Source organism: Nymphaea colorata, chromosome 4 (assembly GCF_008831285.2).
Source record: "Nymphaea colorata isolate Beijing-Zhang1983 chromosome 4, ASM883128v2, whole genome shotgun sequence".
Lineage (NCBI taxonomy): Eukaryota > Viridiplantae > Streptophyta > Magnoliopsida > Nymphaeales > Nymphaeaceae > Nymphaea > Nymphaea colorata.
This window is the reverse complement of record NC_045141.1, coordinates 23964210-23978041: the sequence shown is the minus strand read 5'-3', so window position 1 is coordinate 23978041 and position 13832 is coordinate 23964210.

Below are 13832 nucleotides of genomic sequence, written 5' to 3'. Positions count from 1 at the left end.
TCACTTTTTAAACCTGATTTTTTTTCTATAATTGCAAAAAGGAGACCCCTTTTTTTAGTACCAGGTTCTTGAAATGTGAAAGTTTTGTTTTATATTTCGTATTACCTCATTTTGTTTAATGGAATGGACTTATAGTTCTAAGAACTTTCAGTTTCATGTTTGTTTGTTTATGCATGGAACTAAAGTACCAAAGGCAATCTTCACGCCCCTCTTTGGCTGCTGATTGCTGGTTGGGGCTTGTCAAAGAAACAAGAGGAGTCCTTTTTGGGAGGTAATCAGAATAAGTTCAGGATGAGTCATGGCAGTTGCCACCTCCCTCTCTTTCTCTCTCTAAAAAGTGGATGGCATATAGACTAAAAAGAAAAAGAAAGAAAGAAATGGCTACAAGTTCAAAAGCAGAAACCATAAAGATGGAAACGATAAAAATACGCAACCTCTAATTAAATGGTTGAGCAGCTCATTAAGATAAGAATGATAAATTGTCTTACTACATAAACTTCCAAACCCAAATGCACATGGTTCACAAAGAATTTGTAAATCCTTTGTTGGAAAGATACATGAATTATATCCGCTGTTCAAGAGATTCCTGCGTATCAACCAACAGATCTTGTACAGTTCAATATAGTAAAAGTTAGAAAATATTTTGTAACAATTATTTTCATTTGCAGTAATAGCTACATAGTTTGTTTTTTCTTTTATTGTTTTCAGAAATAAGACAACCGAGTGTTGGCATATTAACGCTATATTCTCAAAATATCATAATTCTCGAGCAAGGTACCATGCCAAAAAATATCCTAAATGAATCATAATCACCAAATCATAATTGATAATCAACAAGCTTAAATAGTTACATGATTACATGATGCATAGAACAAGCTTAAATAGTTGAAGTTCCTATAATCTTGGCAACGATAAACATAGAAAATTAAATCTGATTTTTGTGGAAAGATTTTATTTTTCCTTTATCATTAATTTTGATTGATTTAGCTGGGAGTTGACTTTCAACCTTATCGTTAACATCTTCTCTCAAACTGGACAATGAATCCAGGAGTCCATGTTTGCTGCAAAACTTTGTAAAAGGTGATCATGCCATCTCTTTGGCAGTGTTTCGGCCAGCCCAAATTTGCTTCATGAAATTTTTTGTTAAGGTAGATCGTGCTTTGGCAATGATTCAGAAAACCTAAGTTTGATTCATCAAGACTTTCTTCACAGGATCGAGTCTTTGCTTTGGTGAAGAAGATAACGATGTATTTGGTCATCTGCCGGCCACTTATGGGCTTCATTCCTTTTCGTCAAGCATCCTGCTCTGATACCAAGTTAAAAAAAAAAAAAGCAAAACAAATAAAAACCAGCAATGAAAAGATTATTTTTATTAAACGTGCATGGTTTTTCACCATGGAAGGTCACCATGAGCCTTAGTTACACAATGCATAGAACGAGCTTAAATAGTTGAAGTTCTTATAATCTTGACAACGATAAACATGAGAAACTAAATCTGATTTTTGCGAAAAGATTTTCTTTTTTATTTATCATTAAATTTGATTGATTTTGCTGAGATTTTTTCCTTCAATTTCTTTAGAACGGTTGTCTTTCAACCTTATCGTTAACACTATAATTTTGGCAACGATAAATTTGAGAAAGTAAATATGATTTTTGTGGATTTTTTTTTTCCTTTATCATTAATTTTGATTGATCTTGTGGAGATTCTTTCCTTAAATCTCTTTAAAACAGTTGTCTTTCAACCTTATCATTAACGGAACGGGACAAGGGTAGCGAAGGAGCAAACACGACAGCACATAAGGGACTTGCTAAGGGATGCATGGATGTGACTGAACAAGGAGTTGTTCTTGGCTCAACAACAACAACAACAAACCTCCTTCTTTCATTCCTACATGAACGTGGCTCTCAACATTGTGAGAGTCTCTCAGTGCATGTACGAATATGAAGATGTCATTGGTGTTTTGGAGCATGAGTTCATGGACCGTGTCTACCCTCCCATTGCCGAACCCATCCAGACTGCCTAAACAAACCACCAATCGTTGTTCCCACTTTCAACCATGTTGGTGCCCATTAACCGAATCATACTTATGATGCTATGTATCATCATGTAATAAAATGAGTACATTAATATGTTAAATTCAGTACTCTCTCTCTCTCTCCCCCTTCTTTCTCTCTCTCTCTCTCCCCCCTCTCTCTCTCACACACACATGTATGCACATAGTCATATTTTGTCTGCGTATGTGCTTCCAATTTCACCTTTACTCTCACTAGAACTGTTTGGATTTAGATGAATGATGTTCTTGTTTGGTAACTTGAACAAAAAACTAATTCAGTAAAAATACAAATCCTGTACAAATGGGTCTAGGTCTATATCAATATGAAATACAGAAAAAATAAACAGAGCATATATATACATAACAACCACTTATTATTTTAACTCAAACTTTACTAATCCTTATGTCTTACACTATGGAAATCAACCCAAAAGTGAGTTTTATATGCTTAAAAGGATGTTATTGACTCTTTAGATCTTATTTTCAAATCAAAACGCTACTTTAGGTAGATAGATTTTATTGTTTTGATGACCCAGATTTATGTCCACATTTTGTACAAAATGGTATGGAATGTTAATGAGTGCTTATAATCATCTTTTGCAAGAGACCTTCTAGCTCCCAAAAGCACTAACTTTCATAGTTCATGTCCAAAGAAAACAAAAAGTGCATTTCCAAAAGAACCTGACATGTACAAAAAGCAAGAGGAGAGACGACTCCTTCACCGCTGCACATGTCGAAGATGCAATTCAACGAAAAAAAAAAATGCAAATGGCAAATCCTCTAATAATTAAAATCATTTTACAGATATAGATAATTCTGAAGCTACAATTACACAACACTCTCACTTTGACATATATGCAGAAAAAAATTACCTTAACCACCCACCGGCCGCTGGCGACCGGACACCTCCTTCTCCATCACCACCACCAAAGTTCATGGCGAGGCTCCACACAAGACCTCAGCAATAATGGTAGCAGCCTCGGCGTCGGGGTTCACCGCCTCTCTCACCCTCCTCAGCACCTCCAGCTTGAAGGTCCTCTTCTCCCTCTGCCTCAGCCCCTACCCCACCTTTAACTGTATAGCAAACTTGGTCACACACCCATCAAATGGGTGTCTCTCCAACCGCCCCTCATCCTCCTTCACAGAAGGAGACCCTCCATCGCCACCATCTCCATAAGGAGTTGAGAAATCCTACATTTCTTCACCACTCGCACTGTCCAGTTCTTTCTCTTCACCATGCCCACGAGATTTCGACCTCTGCAAGAGCACCAGCTTCCTCACCTGATCCTCCTCCATCAGGGCCTTGATTGTCTCCTTTCTGCGAAAGTACCCAATCTCCATAATACAATCCAAAGCAGCCGATTTCCACCCCTGGTCTTTTGAATCCATGGCCATCTTGGGGAGCTCCTTGCTTTGGTGGATCTCATCAACAAATCGGCTTTTAATGGCGATGATCAAGCTACAGAGAGGATCCTGAAGCCATCGGTGGAGCCCAATTCCACCAGGGCTGTCGCCATCGGGCTCATCACCACTTGACCCACGAACACATCCTTGTTGATCCTTTCCATCAAGCCTCGGATGTCCCATATAAATATATTTCTTAGAATGTTTTTTTTTTTGTTAAATCGACTGAGAAGATAACAAAAAATTGCAACTGTTTCATAATTTAAAAGGAGCACAAGAAATTAACATATCTACATTCTAAATGCACATAAAGCGTCCTTTCACAAATTTATAGATCCAATATAAAATATAAGGAAAATTGGTAGATTACAGGCCCATAGGTTAGGGATAAAAACTAGACTCTCTAATTTTTTGCTAAAATAAAATCATCATAATATATTTATAAAAACTAACTTGATATAAAACATGTTTTATTTTTAGTTGTTTTTACAAACAATGAAGATTTTTCCATGGTTAAAATTTGGATGTTATATTAGCCACTCAATTTTATGTTTTATCAATACATGATTAATTTAAAAAATAATTAACTTCATGTATGTTTCTCATCAATTTATTCATGAGACTATAGCAGTAAGTAAGTTTAGATTGCAAAAAAGGAAAAGTACTCTAATCATTGCATTTAAGCAGTCTGGTTTTTATCCCTGTAATATAGGACATAAAAATTGCTTACGTAGTTACCTAACTAATTTTAATATTAATAAAAAATAACTAATTTGAATAGTTAAAAAAGAATTAATAATCCTACATTGTATAATTAAAGAGACCAATAAAAATCAGTCAACATACAATTTGTTGATATAAATGTTATTTTAATAAAATTTAACATCAACCCAACTAATTTTAGCAATAACCTTGGCCTTAAAATTAATATTAAAATACATTAATTTATTTGTAAAACTCATAAAATCCAAAAATAGGGCAATATGAGTCGATTCCTAGCCGAACAGTAGTACTGCTTGACAAAGAAGTTGTTCCCAGTTGACAAATCCAAAATTTATGTGTATGGTTCTAATAATATCAAAAGGTGAGGTATTCTAACTTTTTATGAGCTGTAAAACAAGATCAAATATTGCCAATTAAAATATCTCACAGCAACCACGTGATCAATATACCTCACCTTTTGGTTTTTTAACGTATAGTTTAAAAAGAATTAATATAAATTTTAATTGACTGAATTTACTGGGTCAGTTAAAAGACGTCATTTACTTGGTTGACTCTTCGACAATTCTTTAGGATTTTTTCAAGGATGGTATATAATTACCAAAATTTATCAAGGGTGAAATTATAATTTTTGAAAATGTTAAATAGTAAAATTTTATTTTTCAAAAATTCAAGGGACCATGTCAAACTCAGATTTCGTTAGGTGATTAAATCGCGGTCCGAATACCAATATGATTAGTAACTAAATCTGAATTTATTTATCAAATCCAACTACATAAATGAATCCATCTGGTTCACAAAGGAATTAATTTAAGAAAATGTGAAAAATGAAAGACAAACACTTCATCGATGCTTAGTGGTTATTTAAAGCTTTCAAATTCCACCGTGAAGGTTGAACTCTCGGAGATTCTTACCGGCGACGAGGATCTCCGACGGAGATCAATGGCAGCAAATACAAGAAGTGGTTTGAAACGTACCGCCCACGCGTGTTGGCGCGAAGAGTTTTTCAGACCAACTGCGGTAGCAAGCCACTGTTGGTTGCTCTGACGGAGCTCCAAGAAGGAGAAGCAGAAGCACATGCAGCAACATGAGAGGAGCCTTGTCAGCCTTTCTTTTCCTGCTGGTGCTCGTACTCTCTGTGGCCGTTTTCGATCCTACAATGGCAGTGGAACAAGTTCCTTCGGACTCTCCTTCTTTCATCTCTTCCCTGTAACCATGTCTGCCACCACTCCCACTCATTTTGCTCCTGCACCCATGGCTGTTCCTCCCGCCGACTTTGCCCCTGCACCAATGCCTGCGCCTCCCATCTAGTCTACCCCTGCAACGCCCAACGACACACTTAACACCATTTCGAATGCTTCGGTGATTACAGTAGGAATTCGAACTCAGCTAATTAATCTCTCTTTAGCTTCTTTCACTGATCAATTGAAATGGCCAGCTAGTTTTTCTAACTGTAACTATCCTCCTGCAGCGAAGAAGAGAGGTAGCGGTGTTGAGACGAGGAGGTGGGAGAAGTTGGAGGAAGGTCTTGCTAGGTCGAGGACGGTCATTAGAAGGGCTTCTCTGGCGAGAAACTACACTTCTTGGATTCACCAGAGCCTCGTGCCGAGGGGGGGCATCTACCACAATTCTTACGTATTTCATCAGTAAATCAACTTTGTGTTTGCCTTCTTTTACATAAATTAAAAAAAAAAAAACTAGTGATCAAGCTTCCTAGGAGTTGATCAGGCCTTGATCACTTCAAAAATCTTTTAGCAAAGAGCTTATAATTTGTAGATGGCATTTGAATCCTGTTACTGATCAGATGTGAAAATGGTACTTATTATAGTCATAGATCTATGTTGAAAAGTAGTGCCTTATCAAGATAAGGCAGTTCAATCTTGTTAGGAAATCTTATCTAGAGCTAATTCTTGATCTTAGGCAAGATTAGCTAATCCTTGATCTTAGGCAAAAGGATTTGGGGTTTCTATGTATATCACCAAGATCAAAGTGACTATATATTGTGAAGTAGACGATGAATGAAAACATACTCTCTTCTCTCATTTTCCCTTTTCTCTCTGTTTCTCTTCTTTCTGAAAGCTTTATTATGGTATCAGAGCTTACTGGTTATTGATATCGAAGCTTTACCGTCTACTGCCGATGAAGATGCTAACAATCGCTGGACTCTGCCCACCAAGACGCTTCCGCTCTATCTTCCATCTGTAGCGTGGGACAACACCGAATCAATAAAAGCAGAGCTTCAGCTTGAGCTGTCTCCTCCTCCTATATCCCCCCTTCTAAGTTCCATCATCCTCTTCTTCCATTAGCTCCTCTTTTGTCATCTTCCAAGCGGCGACGGCTGCAACCAAATGTAATAATCAAAGTCTCGAATTGGGGCTTTCCTACAAAGACTAGGGGTTGTCAATGAGGAGCCATAGAAAATCACCACCGCTTCCTCATTTCTGTCCTAGAATTGAGATTTCCCAATTCCCTGGCTGAGAAGGAAAACATCAAACCACATGTTACTGGGAACCAAGGAGATATTCCAGTCTCTCAGGCTGAAGCCAAGTGCGAAGCTACTCGACACAGTCATTCAGAAGGTAGATACTAACAGCAACGGCCTAGTCGAGTTCTCATAGTTTGTCACCTTCGTCGCCCCTGCCGTATGTTGTCTATGAGGCATTTGAAGACTTGAGACACCTGCTCCTTTAGTGAGAAAATCCCACACCCGCCAGCACATCAAGGAGTCATGCGACTGACTGGCCAAGCTTTCCCAATCAAATCCTAGTTGCTGCAGAACTGCCGGTGATGTCTGAGCTCTCCAGCGACAGGCGAAGACAACTTTGATCTGCAGTTAACTAGGAGGAAGATGGCAGAAAAGGGAAATGTGGTTCTAAAAGAACACAATGATGACGACATTAGCAGAAAGCCTGTATTATGTCCATCATTCTGATAGACCAGGTACCCCTTTAGTCTCTAATGTCTTGATAGGAGATAACTATATGATGTGGAGAAAGGCCATGACAATGGCTCTTTCCGCCAAAAACAAGTTAGGGTTCGTCAACGGATCCATTGCCAAGCCTGACAGCCCCATCTCCCTCAAAACTACATGGGAAAGATGCAACAACCTGATTCAGTCTTGGATTTTAAACTCAATCCATAAAGATCTCTTGGCTAGTGTAATTCATGCCAAAACTGCTGCCCAGATTTGGAGTGATCTTGAGGCTTGATTTTTTCAAGCCAATGGCCCATGCATTTACCAAATACAATTTTAGATAACGAATTGCGAACAAAATCAGTCCTCTATTGAAGCTCATTACACAAGAATGAAAAGACTATGGGATGAGTTAGCCCTGTATGCTAACATCCCAGATTGTTCGTGTGGTACCATGAAGGATATTGAGTATCTTCACCAACAAGACCAACTTATGGAGTTCTTGATGGGCCTTAATGACAACTATGCAGCCATTAGAAGCCAACTCTTGTTGGTTTCCCTAACAGGTCTGGTTCTTCTAATGCTTTGACAAAGCCAAAGGCTATCGCTGCCCTAGGAACTACATCCACTGATCAACCCAATGAGCAACTGTTCAAAAAATTCCTTGATTTCTTGGAAAACTCTAATCCAAGTACCAATGAACCCAGAGTTAACCTCTCAGGTAAATACTCTTCACCCGTTTCATGCCTTATTTCTAAACAATCATGGATCCTTGACACTGGTACAACCCACCATACCATTAACCTTATCTCCAACCTTCATGAACCCATCTCCACCAACCACCCTCTAATCAGTTTGCCAAATGGGTCCAAAGCCAACGTCACCCATGTAGGTGACGTTCATTTGTGTCACAACATAACACTAAAAAATGTTCTTTATGTTCCCTCCTTTGCATTCAACTTTATATCTATTTGTAAACTATGTATGGATTGTAGAATGGATTGTATGTTTTAGATTGCAGAATGGATTGTATGTTTTAGATGAAACAAATCCCAGCTTAAACTTAACTGCCACCAAATCTACTCTATGGCATCTTCGCCTCGGGCATGCTTTAGATACTAAACTTTCTATTTTATCTCGTTTGAACCTTATTGATATTTCTAAATTTGTTGATACATCTTGTTGCTAAGAACACTAGACTTCCTTTTCCCAACAGTATTATTTTAACATATGCTCCTTTTGACTTAATTGATTGTGATGTGTGGGGAAATTATCACACGCATTTATTGACTGGTGCACAATATTTTCTAACCATAGTTGATGATTTTTCTCGATCTACATGGATTTATGTTATGTGATATAGATTTGAAGTTTTTGGAGTCATTAGAAATTTTGTCGCTCTTATTGAAAACCAATTTCAAACTAGAATTAAAATTCTTAGAAGTGACAATGGGACTGAATTCTTTTCATAAGACATGAATAACTTTCTTCGTAAAAAGGCATTGAGTGTCAATATAGTTGTGTTGCAACACCACAACAAAATGGCGTGGTCGAACGCAAGCATAGAGACCTCCTAAACATAGCACAAGCATTGATTTTTCAAGCTAAACTACCCATAAAATTTTGGGGGAAATGTGTCACCACTGCTGCTTACATTATCAATAAATTACCATAAAATGCATTGAATAATAAAACTCCATATGAAGTTTTATACAAATACACACCAAACTATAAACATATATGTGTTTTTGGATGTCTATGTTATGCCCACAATATTCATAAAAATCACAAGTTTGACTTAAGGGGAAAGCGATGTATATTTCTTGGATGTCTATATGGTCAATCAACTTACAAGGTTTATGATCTTGAAAGTAGGTCATTGTTCACCAGTAGAGACGTCAGATTTTGTGAAAATTATTTTCCATATAAAAATGAAATACAGACTGGGAACAATGAACAAGTGGTTTTTCCTTTACCATTCAATGATTATGTCTCAGGAGAGCATGACTTTCTTTCCTGCCCAAGCGGACCTTTTAACAATACTCCATCCAATCTAGATGATGAGACCAGCCATGGTCCCATTCCTCAATCAATCGTGCCTACTCATGGTGATTCAGTCCAGCTTTGCAAATCTATGTGACCTAAGCATATACTCGTTACCCAATTACACAATGTCTTGATATCATTAACTTCAATTCCAACTACAAGTGTTTCATGTCTATGAACCTCCATGTAGAGCCCTAGATGGCGTGATGCTATGAAGGCTGAAATTGATGCATTAGAAACCAACCATACCTGGATTGTCACGAAACTTCCTATAGGCAAAGTTCCAATAGGCTACAAATGGGTATTCAAAATCAAATACCATGCTGATGGCTCTGTCGAACGATACAAGGCTCGCTTAGTAGCAAAGGGGTATACACAAACAGAAGGAGTTGATTACAATAAGAATTTTGCTCTCGTCGCCAAGATCTCTACTATTCGATGTCTCTTGACTGTTGCCGCTATTCAAAAGTGGCACCTTTTTCAAATTGATGTCAATAATGCATTCTTACATGGAGATCTAGAGGAAGAAGTTTATATGCAATTACCTCCTGGTTTTAGCCGACAAGGGGATGAAGGAATGACATGTCGTCTATACAAGTCTATACATGGGCTTAAGCAGTCCTCTCGAAATTGGTTTTCCAAACTTGCTACATTTCTTAAGGACAAAGATTATATTCAATCCAAGGCGGACTACTCATTATTTTCCAAGATCGACACTAAAGGACGTTCATTTGTTGCAGTATATGTGGATGACATCATCATTGCAGGGGACGATTTGAATGCAATCAATTCTCTAAAGCACATGATGAATGAAAAAATCAAGTTGAAGGATTTAGGCAGACTCAGATATATTCTCGGCATAGAATTAGCTACTTCAAAAGAAGATATCTTCTTATCTCAAAAGAAATAACTTCTCAACATACTCCATGAAACAGGGCACATAGGAGCAAAACCATGTGAAATACCTATGGAACAACACATAAAGCTTGACAACGAAAAGGGAGACATCCTCAAATATCCAAATCATTATAGAAAGGTGATTGGATCTCCGCTGCCAATCTGCATCTGAGGAAGAACCTTCCAAATTCTGATCATCATCTTCATCTTTTGAATTAGGAATATATGGCATGTCTACTTGTCTTTTTTTATCATGTATCTGCCCAATAGCCTCATCTGGCACTACTTTTGAAGCATTCTGCAATGGAATAAGCTCCACATCAACTGGCTGATAGTTGCTATGAGAAGAATCCTTTCTTGTTTTCTGAATATCCTCAATATTCTGATCTTCAACAAATACCACATCTATGCTTCTAACAAGCTTCTTCTCAACTGAATCATACAACCTGTAACCAAATTCATCATGGCCATAACCCAAAAACACGCACTGTCTGCTTTTTGATTCCAACTTCAACCTCTTATCCTTTGGTATATGCACAAATGCCTTGCATCTAAATACACGTAAGTGTTCACAAGATACATCCTTCCCATACCAAACTCTGTTAGAAACATCACCATCCAAAAGAACATGTGGAGACAAGCTAATCACGTAAGCAGCAGTATGTAAAGCTTCACACGAAAAAGAATCAGATAACTTAGCTTCAGATATGAGACATCTAACTCTCTCCATGAGTGTCATGTTCATCCTTTCTACCACGCCATTTAACAGAGGAGTCTTAGGTGGAGTCTTCTAGTGCCTGATGCCATGAGATCTGCAATACTCATCAAATGGACTAATATACTCTCCCCCATTATCGCTGCGAACACACTTCAGCTTCATTCCTGACTGTCATTCAACCAGTGCATGAAAGTCCTTAAAAACACCAAGGACTTGGTCTTTCCTCTTCAAAGAATAGACCCAAACTTTCATGAAAAAATCATCAATAAATGTGACAAAATAAAGTACACCACCATATGAACTTACTTTCGTAGGACCGCATACATCTGTATGACCAGCTCAAGTGCTTCTGACTTTCTGAAAGGTGGATGACTCTTGAAAGAGACCCGTGTCAGCTTCCCTGCAAAACAATTACTGCATTTATCAAGTTTATCCTGTTTTACATCTTGTAGAAGATTCTTCTTGATCAAGAATTGCAGTCCCTTGTCACTCATATGTCTCAGTCTTCTGTGCCACAACTCAATAGTTTTTTCATCCTGTGTCGCATGTACCATGTCTCTGAAAATCGATGTCTGCATAGTATAAAAATTATTGTTGCATCTCTTGCCTCGAGTAATAATCAAAGAACCTCTGGTAAGCTTCCACTGGCCATCACCAAAAGTGTTGTGATACCCTTCTTTATCGAGTTTTCCTATAGAGATAAGGTTCAGATGCATGTCAGGTGCATGTTTCACATCTGTCAGCTTCAATAGAGCTCCATTCGCATTCTTCAAAATGACGTCGTCTCTGCCTATAACATGAGACAAAGAACCATTACTCATTCTCAAAGTGCCAAAATCACCAGAAATAGATGAAGAGAAAAAATCCTTATGGAAAGTAACATGAAGAGGTGAACCACTATCAACAAGCCAACAAGTATCATCTCTGACAACATTAACCATGTTAGCATTTATGTTGTGCAGCAGCTGCGACATTATCATCTCAGTCATTTTTTTTCTCCTGTTTCTCCTCAATTTTATTCTCCTTCTTCAGTTGGAAGCAATACTTCTTTATGTGTCTTTTCTTTCGACAGTGGTAGCATTCCAAATTCTTATATCTGGATTTGGACTTGCTTCTGTTTTTATCTCTGCCCCTGTCACTCTTGAATTTACTCATCCCCCTATCCTATGTGAAAAGAACCTCTGTTTGAGAAAAGCAGGCCTGAGATTTTCTTCTCATCTCCTTATTGAGAATATTTGACTTAACTGTCTTTGAATAAACAACCTCGTTAGCTGCAGAATTAGTAAACGAGACTCTAAATGTCTCCCACGAATCAGGCAAAGTAACAAACAATAATAATCCCAAAATCTCATCTTCAAATTTAACAACCATACTGGATAACTGACTAATGACCCCCTCAAAATCATTTAGAAAATTTGACACTGAACTGCCCTCCCTAAATCTCAAATTCATCAATCTTTCAGAAAAAATAATTTACTACTTCCTGCCTTGGAGGCATAAAGATTTTCTAATTTTGCCCACAAACTACGTGCATGTTTTTCATCTTGGATATGATTATAAACATTTTCATCAACAAATTGTCGAATGAAACCACAAACTTGTTCATGTTCAAATTCTCATTCCTCATCAGACTTAGAATCGAGCTTTTCTTTGGCAAAAACTGGAAGGTGCATAGCCTTCACATATAAGAGATCTTTCATCTTATTTTTCCATAGACTATAATTAGTCTCATTTAGACTAATCATACGGTTAGTACCAAAATCAATTTTGTTATCCACCATGTTGGATCTGATACCACTTTGTTGGGATAAAATGCGGGGATAAGACACGAACTACTAAATGAATTTAGCAACAAAACTATAGCCTAATCCGATTATGTAAGAAGCAACAAAACAACGACCAAGCAATCCAACCAAAGCAATCACAATCACAAACTGCACAAGAAGATTTTTACGTGGAAAACCCCTCAAAACAATGAGGGTAAAAACCACAGGGTACTATGACCCAAACTCAATCTACTATAATCAATGATATAAGTAATTTCACGATGGGCTAGATAAAGCCAACCCTCAAACAATAATATCTCACCAAAACTATATGAGAAAAACAAGAGAAATATCACCGGTTGAATGCGGAAACCGTGGATTGAGAGGAGATGCGTTTGGCTTCCTCCTTGAAATTGAATCCTGCTCTAACCAAATGCTCGCAACCTTCGCTTCTTCTTCTTCTTCTCTCCTCTCTTCTTCTCCTTCTCTCCTCAAGATAGAGCACAAGAGAGACCACACCTCTCTTTTTCCCCAAAATGGAACCCTAGAGAGAGAGAGAGAGAGAGAGATGTACGAAAGATTGGGGGCACCATCGGGTGCCCCCCTTTTCCTCCCGCGGGCCAGGTCGGGTCCTCTCTTGAGGCCGGACCCGACCCAACATTTAGTTGAGTCATGCTTCATTAATGCCTTTGTGGCACCAGCCTTTGTAGATGAACTTATCAAACTAAGTTCCCACAAACAGTGGCACTAGGCTCACATGAACCCGGGCGGGCAGGACATGGCCTTGCCTCAGGTCCTATTCCCTTGTGCATCGTCCACTCTCCAAGGGCCTGCTGTGAGTGGCATGCCGGGCACCTCAGGCACTGTCATAATGGCGGACTGAGCCAAAAAAAAAAAAGGCTGATGAGCACTAATTTAAAAAAAAAACATTCGATCATTCAATGAAATATTGGAGCACCATATAGAAATAAATAAATCAATAAAGATCACCAATATATAAATAAAGTAATTAGTTGAGGGCCACCAATATGCAAATAAATGAATTACTGCGTATGCAACTTCCCACATGTTGTTCAGGGAAATCCCTGCATGATTTCCCTGCATTGGCATGCATGTTCAACACCTCCCTGCATTCCTGACTTGCCAGCATGACATTGTATACTACCAATAGGAAGAATCAAATTGTGATTTGGTTGCAAGTTTGAAATTTAAAATGGGATCAGATGAATAATCACTTCAGAGTCAGCTGACAGATGTTTCTTCTGATAACAGAGCAAAGGAAAACAATCACCATGTCACATTTAGATGTCAAA